The following is a 24,664-nucleotide window of genomic DNA, read 5'->3' as shown; positions in this document are numbered from 1 at the left end:
CAATAGGAATTGTAAGAATGGTGTTTATCTTAAGACCAGATTCTTCACTAAGGCATAAAAATTTAATGTAGCATGAGCATATTTTTTCTAAAGATTACAAAACAAACCTATCTATCCCTATAAATCAATAAACCTAAACATACAGGTTGGGTCTCAGATCGAACAGAAATCTTTGTCTGTCTCCATTTAAACAGTAATGTGTTAAGGAGCTATCAACAGCAGCCATATCAAAAAAGAGAACCCCTTATTTAATGTAGACTCCCTCCACCTCCAACCACTGCTCAGCCTTCAACACAAGGACCAACAGAGAGGGACCTGTGTTATCATGAAGACACACAATTTACTGTTTCATGTTGGTTTCAGGTCACAGAAATGTGGAGAATAACCATATGTCCCACCATGCATTGCACTTTTTATTTATTTAGCTGCTGCTGATGAGGCACGTTTAATGACATTACCCATTATGGTGAGTCAGTAGTAGAGGAGTTTATGGGTGATGCTGGACACAGCCATAGACTAGATAGATAGAAGTTTTTTTTTTTATAATTTTGAACTCTCTTTTAAATAGTATGACAAATTGTGCTTTAACCCACCCATGAGGATGAGCCAAATTGTTCTCACATTAACCAAAATGCCCTCAAACTTGTCCTCACAAATATAGCAGGGAATATACACACAGCAATACACAACAAGAAAACTTACATCTGGCCCATTTATGTGAATGGTGTGAGACCCTTTCACCTGAAGCCCTCTGCTTTACCTCTACCCCCCTGTGGTACTTCAAGATACACTCATTAACAGCAGAGGGCATTGGATGCATCACCTCATCACCTCCCTACAGGACCGGGCCCTCCACCTGACCTTGGAAAACGTCCAAGCCAGCAGCACATCAGGCCTCAGGAGGGGAGAGAGGTTCAGGTTACACGATGAAGGTCAGTACCGCAGCCTCGCTGCATGCTGAAGAGCTCTGAATCTGACACAAGAGGTGTTTCCATGGTTTCTCTCTTTCTAACATTTATAGAAAGGTAACCTCTGAAGCACTTTTACACTCCGAACATTCAAACTTTCTGTATTCAGATGTTCAGAGCTTTTTTTTCAGGCGTTGGTTACAACTCACATTCATAATTGATGGCCTGTTAATCAGATACCATCAGAAATGTAACCTGACATTGTGCTGTTGTGTTTTCCCCTGAAATGTGAAAACCCCTCATGGACCCAGTCGTACCTTTGAAACTCCATCTGGCAGCTAAAGCGGACATCTGAGCAACAGTCACATTGTAAAGCAGGACCACCATTCACCGACACTTTCATCTGAAAATACCATCCTGCTTTCTGGAAACAGAGTAGGCGGGGGCTGAAACAGAAAAGTCCATTAATAAAGAAGATGGAGTCTAATGTGGAATCGACCAGTAGGTCTTTTAATGATTAGTAGCCGCTCATTGATCAAGCACTCTGAGACAGGAACAAAGACTGCTTTGAGGAGGATGAATCCTTCGCTCTACTTCAGAAATCATCACCATCAAAACTCTGAGCTCCATGTGTCTGTTTTTTTAAAAAAAAAAATAAAATTCTCAAAAACTCCTCAATTATGAATCTTTAGCTAATAATAATATATTTCTTTTGGCAAAGTGAACTCTCAGCACCTCTATAGATAAACCTACTCAAAGCATTTTTATAATTTAATAATGTAATTGAAAATCCATTCATTGTGTTGTAAGTTAAATGGTTTCAGCCTTGCAAGTTTGACTTGAATAAATTGTAAGAAAATGAATCTAACCGATTCCAGATATTATAAACAGGCATGTCTCCTGTCCTTGTAATGTCTGAGTCTCTGAGCAAAGAGATCAGGTGTTCAGAGAATTCACAGCTAGAATACAAATTCATGTCCTTCTTTCTGCACACTGTACTACACAAACTAAATAGGTCTTATTATCAAGTCATTTCCTGTCGGCTGCTTCATGTGCCATGGCGGCTAGATTAAAACAAAAAGGAGCAGGAATAGGAAAGAACATTGGATTTGGATTCGCTACACATCATCTTAAAGCCTGTCCTCACCAGGTCCAATCCAATCTAGCATCTTCTCAATGTTTCTGATGCTTCCAACAATCTCCTCTAAAAAGGATGAACAGAAATCTCTGCTGCAGCTTCTTATGGACAGACACATGTACAAACAGTACAACTAAGTTTAAAGGTAGGGTAGGAGATTTCATTCTGATGCACTTTTTGTTAAATTAGTGTAACTTCTCTTACAATCTGATAGCAACTGATTAGTTCGGCAGTTTCACATTAAAATGAAGAATATGAATCATCTGTGGAAGCTATAAAACACTAGAAACATCAGCCAATCCTCCGGGGGGACCCTGCGTGGAGTATTGGCTGGTTGTCACTCTCTTCCTGCTCTGCACGCACCAGAGAGGTACGTGCATGATGGCTGAAGTCACAGACCGCAGCTCGTCTTCAGGTAATGCGCGTCCATGTGATTGGAGGCGTGGCTTCGGGGTGAGCTCCGAGAGAAAGGGGCGTGTGTTTACTTTCCAAATCTGGCTGACTCTCACTGAGTTTTCAAAATCTCCTACCCTACCTTTAACCTGTAAACTATAAGGGCAAAAATAAGAGTAAACCGACATTCGCAATGGGCCCTACAGTCTGCAGCACCTAAAACACACATTACACATGGAACACTAATGTAGGTATGAAAAAAAAAACCCACTTAAAGCACTTTGACTGCTGGGCAGAACAGCAGCCGTAATGCAGCATCCATCATGTAAGTTCTCATTTCTCTATTTTCGGTATTTGCAAAGTCTGCTGCAACACACACACACACACACACCAGCTGTGCACATGGATTAGTGGAAATGCAGCTCATTGCGAGGAACATTTCAAACTATAAACACTCTGCTGTAATTAATCATTGCAGTGTGTGCACTAGAAGGAAAAGCTTCGTTTTCATCATGCAGGTTCCTATAAATGTGTTGTTGTTTTCATGCAGGGTTCATAACACAGATAACAGCTATAGATTATAGATGAGTTTTGGATTCTTTCAAAGTGTATTTTTGGCAAGTGCATCCTTATTTCTAAACCTCTGAATTTGTTTTGCTCTTGAAATATGACTTTTTCATTTCTTTAATAATAGCTCACATTTTGAGAAAGAAGCAGGAAAATAACCTGGAAAACTGAAATTATGAATAATATTACTTTTTCCTTCTGGCAGTGAGATGGACTTGTATTACCATAAACATTATATTGTTGATATCATGTGGAGGAATTTAAATATGTGTATTTTTAAATAATGCCAAAAGATAAGCAATAATTCATAATGCTGCTGCATTTCTTTATCCAACGGAGTGAAACACATAAAGGTCAGAATCTGCTAAGAAAGCATAACAGATTGCAGAACAGCACAAATGTGACACCTGACAAATTTGAATGTATATTCTCTGGTCTGTCACATTTGCAATACATTACATCGCTTGGTGTCGGCCCTCCCTGAGAAAAACATGCTGTTCCTTGCTACAGTGCATTATGGAAGGTTGCAAATGGGCTAATTTGCAGCTTTGACAGCACCAGGCTCAGCAAAGGCGGGTAGTAATAGGTTTTGAGGTGCCGCTTCAGCGACTGCTGTGATGGGAACGGCACGGCTGAAAGTAGGCATAGGTCAGCCTTCTCTGGAAACTCTGACAAATTAAAAACAGAAAACCTTTGACATTTATCATGCTAGGAGTCTGCAAAGGTCATTGCCTGTACTTGCTGCTTTCATTTTCCTTTCCCGTCCCCTCTGGACATGTTTTGCTGTGATTGCTTATAGCCTGCTGGAGTTGCAGCGGTTGGAAATCAGCAGCTGTGATTTCAGAGAAAATACTTACTAGAGTGACAACATTTTTCATACAAGAAGCAGAAATATGGAGCTAACAGAACCGCCGCTGCTGCTCTCCTCTCCTCTTCTCCTCATGTTTATTTTACCACAACATACCAGTTGTTAATGGGCCTATCAGGATGATTAGTGATCACATCAGTTTCATCAGGATGCTATTTAGAAGTAAACTGCTGTGGTGTAAAGAAAAACCACGGCCATGTAATAACACAATAAAATTCATTTCTGATTTCCTCGCTATACATCATTCTGCACCATAAACACTCAAAACTTGTAATCCCACTGGACCATGACTGTCTCATTTAAATGTTAATATAATTCCCATCATTCATAATTTAATGTGCTCCCTGGCATTTTTCGTTCATCTCGGTATTACTATCTCATGTGACAAGCCAATTTACTGCTGGAGTTGACCAAATTGCTTTAGCATTGTAATGCTAACACCGTAATAAATCCTTGACATACTGTTCCTCCTCAGGTAATAAAAAAAATAATAGAAAGTTACACACGTTCACTGTGAAATCCATTTTCATTGATTTCTCCGGCAACACACACACACACACACAACCCCGCCTTTAAGTCGGACATGATCCAGCTGGAGAAACATCACATCTGAGGAATGTGACAGAGGTTGGTCTTTTTGCCCTCTCGCTGTCAGAGGTAGTGTTAGTGGTGCTGAAAGCAGTGAGAGTGATGGCACAAGCAGTGCAAGAAAGACGAATCAGACCCAGATTATGGCTCTGAGGACAGGGAAGAAAGAGCAGGGCCAGGTTTAATGCTGGTAGGTGTCGTCTTGTGTGACCTTTCTGGGAATTACCACTGTGCATGACCCAGAGCATGTCTGCATGTCACTGAGACAGTCTGGGTCTTCTGCTGCTGTTTTTTACCCCTCATCTTCAGTCCTCCTGATGCTACCTTCCTGCTAACCCAATGATGGCCAATATTTCTGATAATCCCTCAGTTCTCATTAGCTTCCCTGCACTACTTCAGCAGAAATTTGAATTCCACAGGCATCCTCTGTGTCTGCGACATAGCTTAACCTTTGATAATGTGTCAGCACGACTTAGCAGAGAAAACCCAGGATTAGCTTGTGGAAGCTATTGTGGAAGAAAAGCAGCATCAGAGGTTGATCATCGTTTAGGTGGGGGAATATGAATGTGGAGTCCAACATACAGGCAGACTATGATTAGGACCTGTAATCCGATGATAATTGTAGAACTGCAGCATATGTTTAAACTCTCTGTGACATACCTCCTAATTCGAAAAGGCACATGAAATTTGCATTTAAATGTGTCATTCTTGTATTTTCTTGTCAACAAATCCTATAAAAACAGATCAAAATCCGAATAACATGCATTTATTTCCAGCTTCCCTGAACTTTGAAACCTCTCATCCTATCAAACATATATTTTAAAGGCTGTAGTTTTGAATTAAAAAACATTATTTATTGTTTTTGTATCTATCTATGGCTATGAACTGTGTGAAACTTTTGTCTCCCCCTCCTGGCACTGAGACTAATTACACAAACAATGGTAATGGTCACATACTGTACTCTTTTTTCACAGCTGATTCAGACATTACCTGGACTTAGTACCTGGGAACCTGCTGCAGAAGGGTCAGATATTAGTTGGCCTTATAGACCAGAGAGTGTCCGGAGTGCACTCCGTGTGTCAAAGGGACAAAGGTATGCAGGTACAGTCCACTAAAAAAAAGAGCTAGCTTGGCTAACTTGGCTTGGAACAAAGAGCCCACCTGAGAGCCTTTCTCATATGCTTCCTGTGGTTTTTCTGCCTAATCCTCTGTCAAATGTGCTGTAACCATTACTCTGGTGCTACCATCCTCTCCCATTATGTGTACTATCTACACTCAACAAAAATATAAACGCAACACTTTTGTTTTTGCTCCCATGTTTCATGTGATGGACTTGAAGATCTAAACTTCATTCCAGATACACAATATTACCATTCCTCTCAAACATTGTTCACAAATCTGTCTAAATGTGTGATAGTGAGCACTTCTGCTTTGCTGAGATAATCCATCCCACCTCACAGGTGTGCCACATCAAGATGCTGATCTGACATCATGATTAGTGCACAGGTGTACCTCAAACTGCCCACAATAAAAGGCCACCCTGAAATGTGCAGTTTTGTCTCACAGCAAAATGCCACAGATGCCACAAGCATTGAGGGAGCCTGCAATTGGCATGCTGACAGCAGGAATGTCAACCAGATCTGTTGCTCGTGCATTGAATGTTCATTTCTCCACCATAAGCCGTCTCCAAAGGCGTTTCAGAGAATATGGCAGTACATCCAACCGGCCTCACAACCGCAGACCACGAGTAACCACACCAGCCCAGGACCTCCACATCCAGCAGGTTCACCTCCGAGATCGTCTGAGACCAGCCACTCAGACAGCTGCTGAAACAATTGGTTTGCATAACCAAACAATTTCTGCACAAACTGTCAGAAACCGTCTCAGGGAAACTCAACTGCATGCTCGTCGTCCTCATCGGGGTCTTAACCTGACTCCAGATCATCGCCGTAACAGACTTGAGTGGGCAAATGCTCACATTCGATGGCGTCTAGCACGTTGGAGAGGTGTTCTCTTCACGGATGAATCTCGGTTTACATTGTTCAGGGCAGATGGCAGACAGCGTGTGTGGCGTCGTGTGGGTGAGCGCTTTGCTGATGTCAATGTTGTGGATCGAGTGGCCCATGGTGGTGGTGGGGTCATGGTATGGGCAGGCATCTGTTATGGACGAAGAACACAGGTGCATTTTATTGATGGCATTTTGAATGCACAGAGATACCGTGATGAGATCCTGAGGCCCATTGTTGTGCCATACATCCATGAACATCACCTCATGTTTCAGCAAGATAATGCACGGCCCCATGTTGCAAGGATCTGTACACAATTCTTGGAAGCTGAAAATGTCCCAGTTCTTGCATGGCCAGCATACTCACCGGACATGTCACCCATTGAACATGTTTGGGATGTGCTTGACCGGCGTATACGACAGCGTGCACCAGTTCCCACTAATATCCAGCAACTTCGCACAGCCATTGAAGAGGAGTGGACCAACATTCCACAGGCCACAATAGACAATCTGATAAACTCTATGCAAAGAAGATGTGTTGCACTGCATGAGGCAAATGGTGGTCACACCAGATACTGACTGGTTCTGAGTCCCCAGACCGCCAATAAAGCAGAAACAAAATGCACATTTCAGGGTGGCCTTTTATTGTGGGCAGTTTGAGGTACACCTGTGCACTAATCATGATGTCAGATCAGCATCTTGATGTGGCACACCTGTGAGGTGGGATGGATTATCTCAGCAAAGCAGAAGTGCTCACTATCACACATTTAGACAGATTTGTGAACAATGTTTGAGAGGAATGGTAATATTGTGTATCTGGAATGAAGTTTAGATCTTCAAGTCCATCTCATGAAACATGGGAGCAAAAACAAAAGTGTTGCGTTTATATTTTTGTTGAGTGTATCTGATTTCCATGGTTTGCATGTAGTGGAAATTTTGCAATGTAGCACTCAGAGCAGGAGCTCTTAGAGGGGCCATGGTCACTGAAACAGAATGTACCTGCCCACTTTTGCTTCATTCTTGGACGGCCTGGGGTCATGATTATGTTATTTAATCCTACAAACACTTGTGATGCGTGTGATGCAGATGTAAAAATTATAACACCACCTAATCAGCTGCTGGCTTCTGCTACTCATTTACCATACAGTCATGAGAGAAAGAAATCAACCTTCTTATCTAACATCTAACTCAAGGCAATCGGAAAAAAAGCAAAATGTCAAAACAAACATTTAGATATATGGTTTTGAAGCGAAGTAATGAATTAAAATGATATTAACTGTACATAAACATTAATTTAATTTATTTCTGTACCTAGAACAACACATGCTAAACAATTAATACTGTGAATCATCTGAGAACTGGGGGGAGGCTCATCTAATAATGTGTCCCACTGAGCAAGGCTACAATGAAAACGAGCTTGAAATGCAGCCAAATGCTAACAACGGGTTCACAGGAAGCCGCTGTCACATGCAAAAATGAAATCACCCAGCTTGCAAGGAAGGTGTAATCACTTCAAGGTCCTAATTAAAATAAATTAAGCAAAAAGTGAGACAGAGAGACAGGCAGGGGGTGGGGGGAACAAAGAGGGAATGAAGTTACAAAGTTAATTTGTTGTTTTACTCGAAATAATGTCTGTAGGCTTGCATCAATTCCAAGAAAGAATCCTTGAAGACACCTGACATAAATCCATTTTCTTCCCCTCAACATGTTTTTCCCAGAAGAGAGTTTTCATATATTCATGACAGCGCTGTGTCTATGTTGTCTCCTCCCTTCACATCCTTGTCTGTATTTGATGTGCTCCACAATCCAGCCTTTGGACACAGTGTGTTTTGAGAGAGACAGGATGAGGGGAAATGATTCATTCATCAGACAAGACCCAGGATTCATATCCCAGCTGACCTGCTGATCAGATGGTTGATATTGCAGATCTTCCTCAGGGCGGGTGCTCGGCTACGCTTATTATGGCTTTCAGTGGAGCATGGTGCACGGGTCATCATCCCCCCCCCCCCTCCCCCCTGTCGTCGTACTGACTCTGTGTGACAGCAAACGCAAGCTGGCCTCACCTATGAAAACGTGTACATTGCACCACCTAATTCAAACGTCAAGGCAGATAAGGAACTGCAGGGATGATGGTGTGATATGAGGGCTGGACAGGCCTGTCAAAAGGGTAATTATTTTCCACCAAAAGGAAATATGGATTTGGCCTCAGGTGTGTGTTTTCTTGTTTCTGTAGGCAGCTTGTGGGTAAACGTGTCACATCAGAAACTCTGCAGAGCAGATATATATATACTCATCATAACTTTTGTGATTGCTTTGGACTGGCAATTTCAAACGGAAGATGACTGAGTGTAGCTGTCCGTGGTGCTGAAAATGACACTAAAGAAAAAAAAAGTGTTTGCTTTGCTTATCTGTAGCTTTGACACTGACAGACATGACATTAAATAAAACAATAATTCTGGGCTGATTTTGATTAATAATAAAAAAAAAGCTGATAAACACAGTGTCCATCAGAGGGATTTTATTTTTTGAAGTGCATTCATGGCAAACTGCCCACTAAACAGATGAGAGAGCTGTAATATTTAACGCATATATGACAGCAGGCAAATGAAAAACCACCTGCGGTGATGCTTTAGATGTTTTTTCATTTTTTTTTTTATAAACACATTCATCAGCACCGAATGCCTTTGACAACACAGAATGTTATTCTGTAGCGTCTTTTTCTTTAATTCCTGTTAGAGGCAGTTGTGACTCGGAGGACAGGTCATTTGGGTGCATTCCTTCATGCGATGTGAGACATTTTCGACGCTAATTAAAAGACCATTTGTCTAACTTGATGCCTTTCTCACATCACAGCCTTTTATTGTTATTATGATTAAGTGGTGGTGGGCGGGAGGTGGAACTAGCTCATTAGACTTCATTTCATCTCAGGGTTCTCAAAACTGTTTTACATGAAAAATGTTGCCTCAAAAACTTTACTTAATTATGTAAATATGAAGAACTTTCTGAAGTGTACAAAGAAGAAAATATTCAGCTCAACAGGTACTTCAAAACCGATTCATACCACCATACATACAATATACATGATACAACAATACAATACAATACATACATGAACAAAACAATCAGCTGATTGTGTAATCACAAAGAAAAATTCAGATAAGTGAGGTTCAACTCTGATGTTGGACTATCCATCCATCCATTTTCTTAAACCATTTTGTCCTGTTCAAGGACATAGCTGTCAATGGGCCAAAGTTACATTACATTATTGGAGGGCTTAGACCTATATTTTTTATTTTTTTTTATACTTTTATACTTTAATAAGAGGGAAATTGCTTAAGGCTGCTGCCAAGCAGTGTTATACAATGACCAGCAAGAAGCGCCACACAAGTGAGTGCACTGGAGGCAATGCGGGTGCCTTGCCTAAGTCCAACAATTAATCTAACAATCCCATCTCTGGGATGTAAGAGGAAGCTGGAGTACCTGGAGAAAACACACACAAACCCAGTGCAGAAAGAGGTTCTAAATGGCTTCAAACTGTTGAGTTGTAGATTCAAACTACAACTTACATGTACTTACTGCACAACCACAAAGGTAACAGTAACTGTTCACTCTTTGGAAACTTTGGATGCATTATAAAACTTGGCACATGGCACAGTACCTAATATAACAACATCATCAATTTAAAGGTTTAACTGATGTAGAATTTAATGAGCAGGCGACTCAACCTCAAGGCAAATGCTAACATGGTTCACTGTTTACTTGTCTCATTTCACCTGTGTAAAAATATTACACTAGGCACTGAAATGTTGACATGGCGTCACCAGAAATGACGACGACGACTATAAAGTGACTGTAAATTATATATAATAACTACAAAACTCAAGTAATTTTGTCTCGACTTTTACACATTTTGACCAACATTTCTCAAAGTGAGAGCACCTAACACAGAATAGCAGGGTGTTAGCATGTTTGCATTAGCATGACTTTTAAATAAAACACAAAGGGTGAAGATGCTCAGTCCTGCTCATGTAGTCTGGAATACTTTCTACTGAAAGCCCACTGCACTCATAACTCAACACGTGGATACATGCAGACAAAGACGCTGATTTTGAAATCTACAGCAGCCAATTACAGCCAACAGAAACACATGTACATGTACAGTAAGGCTCTGTGACAAAAAGCAAGCTAATTTTAAGTCATAACCTAAAATCCTTAGATTTGCTTCACTTTACAATGACATGCATGGTTCCTCTTCTCCAAAAAAGAATCAAGAATGTACACTCTGCCTCTGACTTCCTTTTATTTGCTCAACCACCGTGCATTGATTTCCTGTGCCAAGGTAGAGACAGCGCACATTTAACTCTATTCTGAGCGCGGGCTTCATCCACCCTGTGTATTGTGAAAGAATCCAATAATAAGGCTGAAAGTGAGAGGAACCCTGCAGAGATCTAATCAGTGCCACACATTGTACTGTGCCACAGCTCAATGTAAACCCGAGTCAGGCTCATCAGCAGCCATTTTCTCAAGCCAATTTAAGAATTATTGTCACTCATTGTCTGTGGTTCTTTTTTTTGTTTTTTTAACAAATTAAAACAAAACCTTGTCTGACATTTGTGCTGAGGCTTCGATAAACAGTGCCTGGAGCATGGGGCCGTTCAGATCTGCAGGTTTTCTTCATTTGTTTTTACCGTTCTGTCCACACTGACTCACTCCATCTTAGATAAAAACCCAGTTTTACATTATCCGTGTTCATTTGCAGCCCCAGGGAAGATATCAGTCAGTTCTTGCTGAATATTTTGCCACATTTTTTTCCTCTAACAAGAAAACACCAATTTCCACACAAAATTACTTTCATCCAATAAGCCAGATGCAAATGAATTCCAGTAAAGAAGGTCAAACATATTCATGCTTCCTCGAGCCCTTCTTAATAAATAGAGCCTGCTGTTGGCCTAAATATTGATGTGCTAAAAATATGACGCTTGAAGAGTAAAGACTTGTAACATGCTTCCAAAGCATGTCAATCCCCTTTTTGGTGGAGCTCTTTACATTCAATAAAACTCAAAAACATAAAAATGATCTCATTCATTCATTTCAGAGAAAAACAACTCTTGCTTAACATTCTTCTGAGGAACTCACAGATACACATGGCTCAAATATCTGCAGTGGGCAGGTTACCAGAGCCATTTGGCTTAAAAAGTGCATCCTGCTCCACAGGACAGGGGGGGAAACGCTGAGTGGGCTGATCACATTCTGTCCACCTGTTCGCAAAGGGAATGACCTCCAGGAACAGGTAGACATCCCAGCAGGAGAAAGTTCACACCTAAGCCAAGTATGCGGGTAATGCACAGTGGAGTGATGAGGCTATAAAGCTCACAGTGGAGGGAACTCAAAATTCAACAGACAGCAGACACATGCGAGATGAATATAAATATACTGAAACCATGTAAATACGATGAAAATGCAACTCATAGTTTAGCCAGCCCATCCTCGGCTAGAAAATATAACACAAGCTCGATATTTCAGTCCCTGAGTACGTATTGCTGCATTGCTAAAACAATGGCAACGTGACAGGAGTGGGTTTATGTGTTTTAAAATGATCTTTACTTAAAGGTAGGGTAGGAGATTTTGAAAACTCAGTGAGAGTCAGCCAGATTTTGAAAGTAAACACACGCCCCTTTCTCTCGGAGCTCACCCCGAAGCCACGCCTCCCAATCACATGGACGCGCATTACCTGAAGACGAGCTGCGGTCTGTGACTTTTGCCATCAGGCACGTACCTCTCTGGTGCGCGCAGAGCAGGAAGAGAGTGACAACCAGCAGGGTCCACTCGGGTAGTTTTAATGCCTAACTAACTGGTAACTACACTAAAAGATCGACCTAATTTTCCTTGGAAAAATGCATGACTACAATTAACGATACTATCCATCCCTCCTCCTCTGCCAGCTGACTTCATGTGCCTCCATGAGTAGTCATGTGTGTCATTTTGGAAGCATTTTGATGTGTTAAGTGTTAAGTTCCAGAAACATTGTGAAGCAAAAGCATCTATTTCAGTCTCTTCAAACTGCAGACAGAAAAGTTTGCTTGAAAGGAGACTGGTGAAATGTGTTGCATTTATGGACTGGAGGGGGTTGCATCACCTCCCACTGACCACTTGATGGATGTAGCATTAGAAGTGTGATGATGAATAACTGACCATACTGACCAACACCACAACTGTGCAAGCACTTCCCAGCTCCATTTATATGGTGGGAGGGTGGTTGTCAGTTCCTGGAACATGCTGTAACGTTGGACATTTTAGCATTACGATCTGTGGGGATTGGCGTGGACATAAGTGGACCCTAAGTTTTTGGCACAACATTTAGACAAATTCCAAATGTATACATGAACAATAAGTGTAATTTTTATTGTTAGTGTGCAGTTTTTGACCTTAAAGAGTAATTCTGTACAATGGATTAGACAATACAAATGTTCCTTATATATCTATAATAATATCTTAATGGGGCTGGACATTAACAGCCCATCATCCCGACACACACACAAAAAAAACTTCCACTCCTGCTTAGTTTTCTCCATATTTAGAATATTGATTTGTTGCATTCTAAGCAGTGGAATAAATGTGAAGCCACAAAATGTCAGCAAATGTCAGCTGATGAAAATGCATGACTGATGGTCTAACAGTGTTTTCATATCACATTCACACACAATTGGCTCTCACCGTCTGCCTCCCTCCCTCCCTCTCCCTCTTCCCCCGCACCCTCCTCCTTCTCTGAGATGCAGCAAAATACCTTCAGAGTCAATGACGGTAATAAAGCGGTGATAAACACCGCACTCATATAAACAGATCAGAGAACTTCATTTGCACACCATTGAAACTGAGGAGAGGGTCAATTTACTCCCAATTCAATCAGCAGAGGTGATAAAATTCATAAAGGAAGAAATCTTTTTCCCTTTTTCTAGTCTGTCAAGAACCTGTGAATGAGGTCTCTGTCATTAGTTTGTAATTTGCAGATTTAATTTAATTTGTGAATTGAGTGAGCTGAATGTCATCAGAACAGAAAGTGCTCAGAAGAGGATTCTACACGTCGGCTTTGACCTCCTTCATCTTCGAGTGTGTTGTCGTTTTGGATTTTGATTTTTTTGTTCATTTAATAAATTCTTTTACGTGTACTGTCCTTGGTAAGTGTTTTGAATAAAAAAATCATATACTCAAGAACTTTTTGTTAAATAAGTGTAACTTCTCTTTACAGTCCGATAGCAACCGATTAGTTTGTCAGTTTCGCTTTAAAACGAAGAATATTAAACATCTGCGGAAGCTATAAAACGCTGAAAACATCAGCCAATCCTGCGAGGCCCTCCTGCGCGTAGAGCTGGCTGCTCTCTTCCTGCTCTGCGCGCACCAGAGAGGTACGTGCATGATGGCCGAAGTCACAGACTGGTTGGGAGGCGTGGCTTTGGGGTGAGCTCCAAGAGAAAGGGGCGTGTGTTTACTTTCAAAATCTGGCTGACTCTCACTGAGCTTTCTAAATCTCCTACCCTACCTTTAACACGTATTTGAGTAGTATTTGATTTGTGATAGAGTATTTCACATTGCTGTGTGAATCTGAATACTGTATCTGAACAGCGTGGGGGTGATCTGGCTGAAGAAATACAACAGCCTTTAATTACCACTTTTTGTAGGCAATTACAAAGTGTATGGGTTGGGATGCTGGCAGTAATATGTGGCATCACTAATTCAAGTGTAATTACAGAGTGCATTCTTCACCACAATAAATAAAATTAAACAGAAAACAATATAAATGCAAATTTGTTACCAACCAATTCCCTGTGCTTTTCCTGTTGTTCCTAAAGTAAGCATTTTATTTTGATAGTGCCCACACAGCATGAAGGTTTTACACTGTTACATTATATTGTTTATTTATAGCCCGCATATTGTTCAAAAGATGTACTCTAGATAATAGGAGGTATGATCAACATGAGGCTGCAGTACGTCCATGTATGCAGAAATTTCAACCTTTCAAACTAAATGCTAAGAAATTATAATGCAGCAAACAAAACATTTAAGATATGACTAAAATTAACAAAAACAAAAAAACAAACAACCCTGACAGTGGAGATATTAGATGTGCAAATGACTTGATGCTGTGTGTTTGCATATTGCTGGAGTATGAATCTAGAGATGAATAAAATAATTAGTCACTAATCTAAATGCATAAAGTCATTTGTTGTTGTACAAGGAAATTGATTGGTGTGACTGTGTGGAAGCATCCGTGCTTGGATTTGCAAGACAAATTTCCCATGGGGAATAAGCCAAAGTTACACTAAGTCACAGATTTTCATCATACAAACCTCCACCAATAATTCTACAAGATAGATGATTCCTAACTCCAAACAGCTTCAGCTGCTTATCATGTAATCTTTTTTTTGCAGGTGTATGTAAATGAGGTTTTAGCATCTGAGAGCATGTATGTGAGAGGCTGTGTTGGCAGATCTGGGTGCCGAATGATGTCGTTTGTCATCTCTCTTCCAACATGCTTGTGTGGTTCATTGACCATCCACCGCACTGTTCACTGTGCCACAGAGCACAGAAGGCTACTCTGGGCTTCCACTAAGAGAATCTTTACATTAAGCCTAACTGTCCTTCCTCCTCCAACACTGACGATGGGAATAGATTTGATAAACAGATAACAGCAGTAGAGAGAAGGAGAGTTTTTATTTATATTTGCATCTCATCTTCTCTCACCAATGGCAGATTTTGATCAGCTGTAGCTAGGAAGCTAATTAAACTGCATGAGGTTTTAAAATGTTGAGTCCCACTGCTGCCAACAATAAAGACAGAGAATACATAAACAGCTATAAAGACTGTTATTCCCATTTAGTCAATAATAAAGAAAAAAACTGCTAAAATCACCCCCCCCCCCCCCCACACACACAACTATTTTTTCTTCTTTCTTCTTCTTCTGCTTCTAAAAGGCACCTGAGAAATCTAAGCCATTAGGCAGATTGTGTATCAATAATACGACCAACACTTTAACACCTTGGGTGCTTGGAATTGTGTAAGTGCACTTGTCACTCTTTAATTAAAGTCAAATTGTTCTACAGTTCCCATGCTTCAAATGACCACCCTAACCCTGTTAGCTGTTTTCCAGCTGAGAAACTCTGTTGAGTTATATTTAAACCACTTTCTTAAGGTCTTGGCTGCATATGTTACCTGCAGGGTGAACATGACCTGACCTGACCTGACCTGCTGTTAGGATAACATGCATACATCTATTTGTTGGAAATCAATAAATATAATGTTTTAAGGACAGACTGAATATCGCTCGTTGTTTTAGCAAGCAGAGACTTTGCAATTGCTAACCTTAGAGGTTTACACACAGTTAAACATTCGGATTTTGTTTGCTACACAATAACTCCCTGAAACTCTCACAAGATTTTTTCTGCTGTTGTTCAGACTCATGTCAGAGGCTGCACGTTTGAGATCTTTAGCAGCTGCTGTGGGTTTTCTCTGGTTGTTGGTGAATACTGGATTTGGACAGCTGTTCTTTGTTTGCAGTCGACCAGTGTTGAGCAGATATTATGACAGCTTCCCTTGTAGCATCACACAACACTGCAGGTTTGGTATGGATTTACCTGCAGTACAAGTAAAAAGTGTATTTTACAGAAGTCTCATTTGAATGCATTCAGTCTGATATAAGGCAACAGACATTCTGTTGGGGCTAGGAACAAGGATTTGAGTGATTATGCTGGAAGGTTGAAGTCAACAAAGGAATTTCTGTTGTTGGTAATTAAAAATCGGCCTTTGTGCAATGATCCATTACTTCAGTGTCTCATCACCTGACGAGGCATCACCAGGAGAGGGTGGGATGGTCAGTCAGAAGAACGTTGACGCAATGTCAACGTATGTAAGTATGAAATAATCCTGACGGATTGAGATTCAAGTGATAACACTACTGCACTTTGCCACAGATCTAGATATCTCCTAGAAAGTGTAGAATTACTACAAGAATTCCATACAAAATGGCAAACAATTCATTTTGCGATTCACGGATGGGATTTGGATGAAACATTTTCATCCTCACAAGCAAAACATTGGAAACACCTGGCTCCCAGAACAGCCAAATCAGAGAAGTCTGCAAACGATAGCCTTTGTTTTCTTCGATGCAAAGAGAGACTACAAGTTAAACAGTCGGGGAAAAAAATTCAAAAAAAGATTCAGTGCAAGGACTGATGGAGGGAGTAGTGCTTTTCTACCAGGATGACACTCCAGCCCACAAAGTTGTAATGACTGCCATCAAGGAACAAGGATTTAATCTTGAACACTTGTCCTTGTCAACTGATTTTGCATCCTTAGACTACAAGGCAAAGCAGATTTTGTGTGTAAATGTAGGAGGGGACTGTGTTAAAATTGTGCTAGTGTTTTTTTTACATCTTATTTCTGGTGAAAAAGCCATAAAAGCATAACATAAAGAATCAATCTGAGCTGAAAAGGGTTTGACTTTTCTTTTGGATTGAAAACTGTCTGAAAATGTTTATCTGGATGACAGAAAAGAACATTTCTATGAGAACTCTAAGCAAGAACAAGTGACATGGGAATCAATAACAATGTTCTCTAGCACAAGCCTCCTTTTGATGAATGACTCATTATAACGGCAAGAAGATGGATGCGAGTTGTATAAAGCCCCGTGTATAGATGTGACTGTTTAGGCAAAATGAAGGGATACGAGGGCCTCTCAGTGCTATTCTTTGCACAGTGAGGTGTAACAGTTCGGAGTGAAAGGTTTTAATGGCTTTCAGTTATTATTATTTTCTGCGTTATGACAGCTTGATTGGGCCTGCGGTCTTCTTTCATTGCTGTTCCATTTGCATGCACCTCTCTTTGCCTCCTTCCAGAGCTTTGTGTTGTTATGGTAATTTTCATGAAGTAGATTGCATCTAGCTGGCTGCTCCACTTGGGTCCTGTCTGAGAGAGAGAGCAGCCTCGAGCAACGGCATAATAATCATAATGAACATATCAGAACAATACCAGTGCAAAATATCACGCACGCCAGACACACTAGAGGTGGTTTCAATGACCACCATGGTTACCTCAGTAACTAATTGCAAAAGCTGATGAGGCTGTAGAGCCGTATGCCCTCAGGTGCTCTGTTTCATTTCATTTTCGGTTTTCTTTCCAATATACGAGTGGGCAAACGCCTCAAAGCTCCGCTGTGTGGAAGCTAAGTGTTATATTTAGGGTCAGGGTTCATTTCGGAGCGCCACTTGAGTTAACGATTGGAGCATTTCAACCACTCTAGCTGGTCTTCCTGGTGTGCCATTAAAAAGTGTGTAATTTTAGCATTCTGTAATTTTACTGCTCAGAGCACACATTTATTATAATCACTGCTGTCTTGTCTCTGTCTCATACAACATTTATTCTGTCTCTCCAGTTTCCTCCTTTTCCTGACATCTTCCCCGGTTTTTCCGTTTAGGGGTTGCCAGTCACGGTGAAACACATTGATCTTTCCCAGTGCACTTCTGTGATCTTTGATACAGATGCTCTCTGTGAGGATTAAAACAGCTACATATATCCCACTAATAAAGCAAATATCTGAGGCAATGTGTTTGTCCTTTACTTCAAGCATTCATATGGTGAATGTATTGACGATCATATATCGGCTAAAACGTTTTGTCTGTTAACAAGCATGTCATCATCCTCGGTCATTTAGTGAATGTATTTCCTCATATAATAATATCAATAACTTAAATATATAGAGTGCTTCTCTCAGACAAGCCGTCCAGTGGATTCAGTGGTTTATATGTGTGGTGGTAGTGAGTTCTAACATTTAGGGACCTGCACAGAATGCTCCCAAAGTCTGCAACCTGCAACAAGGAACTGTGAGCTGTGTGAGGAGTGAAGAGTCCTGGATGGGTGAGAAGGTAAGGAGAAGGTCAGACAGGTACTAAGGGGCAAGGGAGTACATGAGGATTTTGTATTTTCAAGAATGGGAAGCCAGTGCAGGTGTCTGAGTGTGGGTGTGATTTGTCTAAGTGAGGACCACGGCTGCAAAGGTCTGGACTCTGTCTCCGATTTAATGAGTGCAAATAATTCTGGTCATTAATCTGTTCTCTCTCTCTAGGTGTGCACCTGCTTCTAAGGTTAGATCCTTACTCTGTTTCTCATATTAATGTTGGGCATCTGATTTGATGGTGTTGCCCCCAAACAGCATCTTACTCAAGTCATATCTCATGTACTCACATAACAGCAGTGACAGAAATAGATTTTTTTGTTTGTTTGTTGAAACTAAACTTAAAAACTTTCTTAGCTGTTTTAGGCTTTTACTTTGAAAGGCAACTCTTTCATTTAAATGTTAATTGTATATGTCAATGTATATATTTTTTTTCATTTAAAGAGATCTATTCTATATTTATGATTTTCTTTATTTCTTTAATTAAACAATTAAATCTTTGTGTGTTATACAAAATCTGAATCGGATTCAGGAGCCTGTTTTCCCCTGTATGCTGAACCTAAATGTGCTGTATTGAAATGCATGTTTCAAAAGAACATCATATAACAATATGTCAGACACTATTATTATTATTCCTGTTATGGCAGCAGCTGTGCCCATAAAAAGCAGCAACAATCTGAACAGAATGATTAGAATGCAGCATCCTATTTGTCTAAACTAACATTTTTATGGGAAAATCAAACAGCACCTTCCAATGACGCAGTAAAACATTTGAAAAGAGAGTGTTTTCTTTAGGTGTTCTTCATCTGCATTAGTTAACCTCAGGCTTTTACTCTCACTGAGTTCACTCCTTTTGAGTGCCTGTCTTAAAGGAATGTTAACACGCACTTTGCACAGCAGCTTGAAAACTAATTTGAAACTGCATCTACCCTTGAATTAGACCTGTGGAGCACAGATAATAATCTCCTGGACACCCACAGTCTACATCACTGCATTGACCAAACCACACCAACGCTGTGTGCCATTCAAACAAGCATGAATCATCAGGGTTTACTGTAAAACGTGCATCCTGTCCTTTCCAGCACAATAAGCAGCTTCTGCATGGATGTACCTAAAAAAAAAGACCTACGCAAGTCTGTATTCTGGTAAACACAGGGAGGGAGTCTGACACTTATCCATGAAGTCTATGAATGTATTTTACACATGTCAGCAAAAAGCTGTTTTATTCAGAGCTCCGATGCAGACACACACATACACACACACTGACTCAACTGTAACTTTGCATATCCGTTTGTTTGTTTTTTTAACAGTAAATGTTTGTGTATCTGGGGTTTTTGAATCCCAGCACCTGAAGTAGAGCCAATGAGGAGCAGCTGCCATCTGGCCAGCCCTGAGGGAGTCCGCCGGCCACCCAGAGCTGCTCAGCCCTAACAGGTAGCCCGTCTGACAACTCCAACTCATCTCCAACCCACCAAACAGCAAATAATGAGGGGCAGACAGCTGGCCGAAGGACCCAGCACACACACACACACACACACACACCCTTAACCTGCAGCAGCAATCAGAACAGTCAGAAGGGCTTGCTGAGGTTTTCAGCAGTGTAAGCAGTTCTGAGTAAGAAGTGAAATCCATGCATCATGCAACAGCTGCCTCACTCTGCAGTCACACTTTTTTTTTAACCTTTATAGTAAGAATCAAACACGTCTCAAATAATGAATCGTCCAATGTTCAAACAAAGGATGTGTATCCCTGCTTTGGAAACACATGTGTGGTTACACTGTTCAGCCTATAGATGGCGGTAATTCAAAGGAAACTTGTACACTGCTGCTGCTGCTGCTCTTCTGAATGGAAAATAAAAAGCAGAGAATTCATTGTTAAAATGTGAATGTTGTGTATTACCTAATAAAGTGTTACACTGAGGCCTTAACCAGGAAGTAAGATTCAACATCATTTCAAAAGATGCGTGAAAAAATACACTCAACGCAATCATTTGACAAACAGGCTTATTTTGCATGACATTGATATTATGTCCATCCTGTGTTCTGTCGGTAACGCAGACAAAGCTGGGTCCAATTTATACATTTCCATTCGTTATGAATATGTCTGATCGATGTGCAGAAACTCTGATGAGTTACCATTAGTGTAAAAGACACATAAAAATGTAGTGCATGGCGCGCAAGTTGTGCCAAAAGATGACGCGAGGGAGGCTGGGTCTAAAAGCGCACACTGTACGTGAGGTGCAAGTGAACTGATGGGTGACTTCACGTAGCTCACCGGCATCCACAGAGAGAGAGAGAGAGAGAGAGGTTATGTGGCAGCCTGTTACAGAAAATGATCAATCCCTGAACCAGGCGGGAGGGTCACTTGATACTGTCTCCTTCTCAGCGGCTGACGGGGGGAGATGCTCACTGCTGCCCAGATGACTTTACAACAAGCTGTGCGTCGCGTCCGCACGTAGAAAAAAAAAATTAAGCGGCAGTTTATCTGGCTGTATCTGGCATCCACGCACATTTACTGACTGACTGGCTGACTGGCTAAGACGCGGGACCATCGCCTTAAAAACCCTGCGAAATAATCGGATCTGAGCTACTCATGAATGAGTCTCCTGCTATTTCAAGGTGAGTAGTCTATCCTTTACTATCAGCAGCTGCACGGCAGCTCGTACAGTGCAGCCCAGCAGTGTGTGCAAAAGGGTAAAGTTGTGTAGACTTCATGTGCCTCGGACGCCACAGTGAAGCAGAGTGCACTCTGAGGTTTGAAAGGCTGCATGAGTGTATAATAAAATAGTGTCTGTGCTGACCACCTGTAACAATCAGCAGATGTGGGCTGATGCACTGAAAACAGAGCCTCAGCTTCAGCACCAATCACATCCACAGAGAAGAGCCGGAGCATGCAGCTCTGTGTTGGGGTTTGGTGCAAATAATTTCATTATCAGTGGATCCAGTCTACTTTAGACAAAGCTGGCTACAACAGCCTGGTTCATGCAGATTATTCCAATACTCTTTACACATGTGGATTATTCTGGGCAGTGGATCTTATCACTGGTCATCAGGAGGATACTGGAGTGAAGTGTTTAGCCAGGAGACAGTCAGCCCTGCCTCCTCCTCCGAGCCGGAGCTCGTGTATAGCCTTGGCAGAGCAGAAGCCACTGGGATGCTGATAAGGCTGGGCAGGAGCTGAGAGTCCGAAAGAACCAAAGCACACACATCTGCAGCAGTGCCAGCCTCAACAATGCTGTTGACCAAGTGCATCTTTGTTCATCTGTGTGTGTGTGTATGGTAGTATAGAGGGGGGTGAGGAGGGGAGGCATTTGGATTCATGGCTCTTTGACTCTTCATGCAAACCAGATGAAGCCCTCTCCTCTCTGTGTGCTCTTTCTGGTCTGGCTTATCTGTCCGGCCAGTTGGACAAGCTTTTATTCTCCTGGCCCCTCCAGAGTGGGTAAAGCCTCTCGTGGAGAGAGAGAGATTGGGCTTCTTTCTTGGCGTGCTCATGCCAGTCATGCGCTTCGGCATTTTATCAGTTGCCTGCTAATTTTAGAATTTAAATGAATCTCCACATTAGTTCTCTCTCTCTTTCTCTCTCTGTGCTTCTGCTGCACTGAGTGCAGAAATGAGGGTTGGTTTGTGATGATTTACACTCTTCTGAGGTGTAGTACAGGGTTAAACAAATCCACACTTCTCAGCTAAGCCATTTTAAAAGGTCAGTTTATCCAAACTACACAAAAAGCAACATTTTCTCACTGCTTGTGATATTAAGCCATGCTGATATTTATGGTCTGACATGACTGAGCTTTGAGATCTCTGCCTCTAAGATTTGTGCTGTAATAGTTTTCCCTGATACTCAGGATTATCCACAGAACTCTGATCACTTTTTATCTGATGTATGTTTGAAGAAATCTTATGAAAACTACGTGATAAAGTGTAACTGGAATGTAGTTTCTTGAAAGACAAGTGGCTGTTTAGGTTTAATAGTGTAATTTTTTCAGTCCTTTCAGAAGATACTGTTGATTGTCTTTGAGCAGCAGGGGTCTGCTGGTCTTATCTTACACAAGGTTCAGGGTTTTAAAGGGGTGGAAGGGAATTTTAATAGAGAACTCCCATAACTCCCATATAACTTCTTATAAGCAGATATTTCAGGATCAATAAGAACTAACCCCCAACAGTAACCCAAAAATTGACTAAAAGACCAAAAGAAGAGATTTCATTTTTTTTACCCCTAGTAAAACACATTTTAATAACATGTAGTGACATCACATACCTTGAGCCACTTCTCCATTCTCCAACGAGCGGCAGCGGAGCGCTGATTCTCTGGCAGCAGTCTTATCTGAGGACTCTGGCTGCCATCGAGGGGGAATCACTTGTCACAAACGTATCTGACCATCAGCATCCATTGGCAGAAACCTTGGGTTATATGGACACTTTCCCTGTAACAAAGATGACATGTCAGTCTTTTTTTAAAGTCACACACTTTGATAGCTGCGAACTTAGACGCAGGTGTAACTCATTATTTTTACATATATTTAGGACAATCCTGCTGTTCTTGAGGTGAAAAGCAGCAAACATGGTTACAAACGTGGTAAACAGAAAGTGGACAGGCTCTGGTACCGATCAGCTTGGACCTTTCAGTTTGCATTTGTATGGGTTTTCTCTGGATTTCTTAGGTTAAATATAGATTTTAAAATTGGCCACCCGTGAGTGAACAGTTGCGTGTGACTAGTGACCTATTCATAGTACACAACCTCTTACCACATATCCCTCTTGGGATACTCTTCAGCGCCTTGCAACCTTTTAAAGTTTATAGTTTGATGTTTTTTGGGCAGTGGTTGAAGCAGATATCTCCAGATCTGTTAATAGTTTAAGGGCTAAAAACTAGAAGTGGCTGAGGCTCAGGTGGTACAGTGTGTACTAATTGCAATGCTGGCTGTCTATGCGCCAAAGTGTCCTTGGGCAAGACACTGAACTGCTTCCGTTTGTCAGAAACCAACACTAATGAGCATGAAGAGGCAAAAATCCATATATTCCTATGGTAAAGGGTGCTAAAAGTATATATATAGAAACATTTATTTTTCTATAGAGATCTATTTTGCTGCATATATAGGCTTTTTTTTATCATTTTGAATTTGAGAATCAGTTTGTAAAAAAAGTGGCCATTAACCTTTGTGCACCATTTTGTAAGTCCTTCATCTTTAACAGTGTCTGTAGCAGCAGAAGGAATGCAGGTGCGTTATTTTGGAGTCTTCTGACCCTGGAGGCAACGCTGGACCAGTGTAGGTGAAGTAATTTAGAACATCTGTCTCTGTCGCTTTCACCCACAAGCTAGGAGTTAAGTGTTATCTCGGACTTCTACAGAGATTAATGAGCTACTGTAAGTTTGAGAAGATAGAAAAAAAGGAACAAGGGACGCACAACAGAGAAAAACAGCTTTTGATGTTAATGACCACCAGTTCAATCCGTGACATTGATTTTGTAATAATTTAAATATCGGGGTGCGCAATGTGGGTCAGGGGCAAAGGTGACACGCAGTCACTGCAATAATACATCAGGCGAATTAGTGTATGTAACACAATTACATGGTGAGTGAGTGCACAGCAGCTCACTGCTACTACCCATAGCTGGAGACCCCCCACCTCCAGGCTTCACCCCCCTCCACCCATCGCTACCCCGTTGCCCATGGAGACACTGATTAAACACGACTGTTCAGATGCTACAGCCTGAGGAAGAAGTCGAGCCCCCAGTGTGTGTGTGTGTGTTTTGTGCTGTTTGCATGTATGTGCATGTGCTATGTGTGTGTGTGTTCGCACATACACATGTGCATGTTGTATGTGTACACATGAGTGCATACACTAGAGGAAGGAGACAAAGTGACAAAAAAAGAGTGAGAGAATGAAGAGAGAAGAGCCCAGAGTGATCTGAAACCGACACTGATGGGAGAACAAAATGCTGCAGATCATCAAGCACAGCTGATATGCTGTTGTTCTTACTCTGTTCTCTCCTCCATCCTCCTTTCAATCTTCACGCTTCCACCTATTTCAGTGTGTGATCCAGGACTGGAGGGAGGTGGATATACATGTGGAGGAAAGCAACATTATAGGGGAAGAGAGGGGGAAAGAAGTGAAAATAGATAGACAGCAGGAGTGAAAAGACTAATAAAGGCAGGAAAAGACAGACAGAGAGAGAGAGAGAGAGAGAGAGAGAGAGAGAGGTGCTGACAAACAGAGGAGGAGAGGAGTGAGAGGGAGGAGAGGTACAAG

The 24,664-nt window shown here is 41.3% G+C and overlaps 1 protein-coding gene across 1 annotated transcript in view; it reads right to left on the bottom strand.

The window, feature by feature from the left end:
• Positions 1 to 22,742, bottom strand: part of ora1 (olfactory receptor class A related 1) — a 36,332-nt gene extending 13,590 nt beyond the window's left edge. Inside the window, exon 1 of the mRNA XM_028404993.1 lies at positions 22,672 to 22,742. The gene's annotated coding sequence lies outside the window, so the exon portion shown is untranslated. The remainder of the gene's footprint in view (positions 1 to 22,671) is intronic.
• Between the last annotated feature and the right edge of the window lie 1,922 nt (positions 22,743 to 24,664).

The sequence above is a fragment of the Parambassis ranga genome, chromosome 5 (assembly GCF_900634625.1).
Source record: "Parambassis ranga chromosome 5, fParRan2.1, whole genome shotgun sequence".
Taxonomy (NCBI): Eukaryota; Metazoa; Chordata; class Actinopteri; family Ambassidae; genus Parambassis; species Parambassis ranga.
The sequence above is the reverse complement of the archived record's forward strand: the minus strand, read 5'-3'. Positions and strand labels throughout refer to the sequence as shown.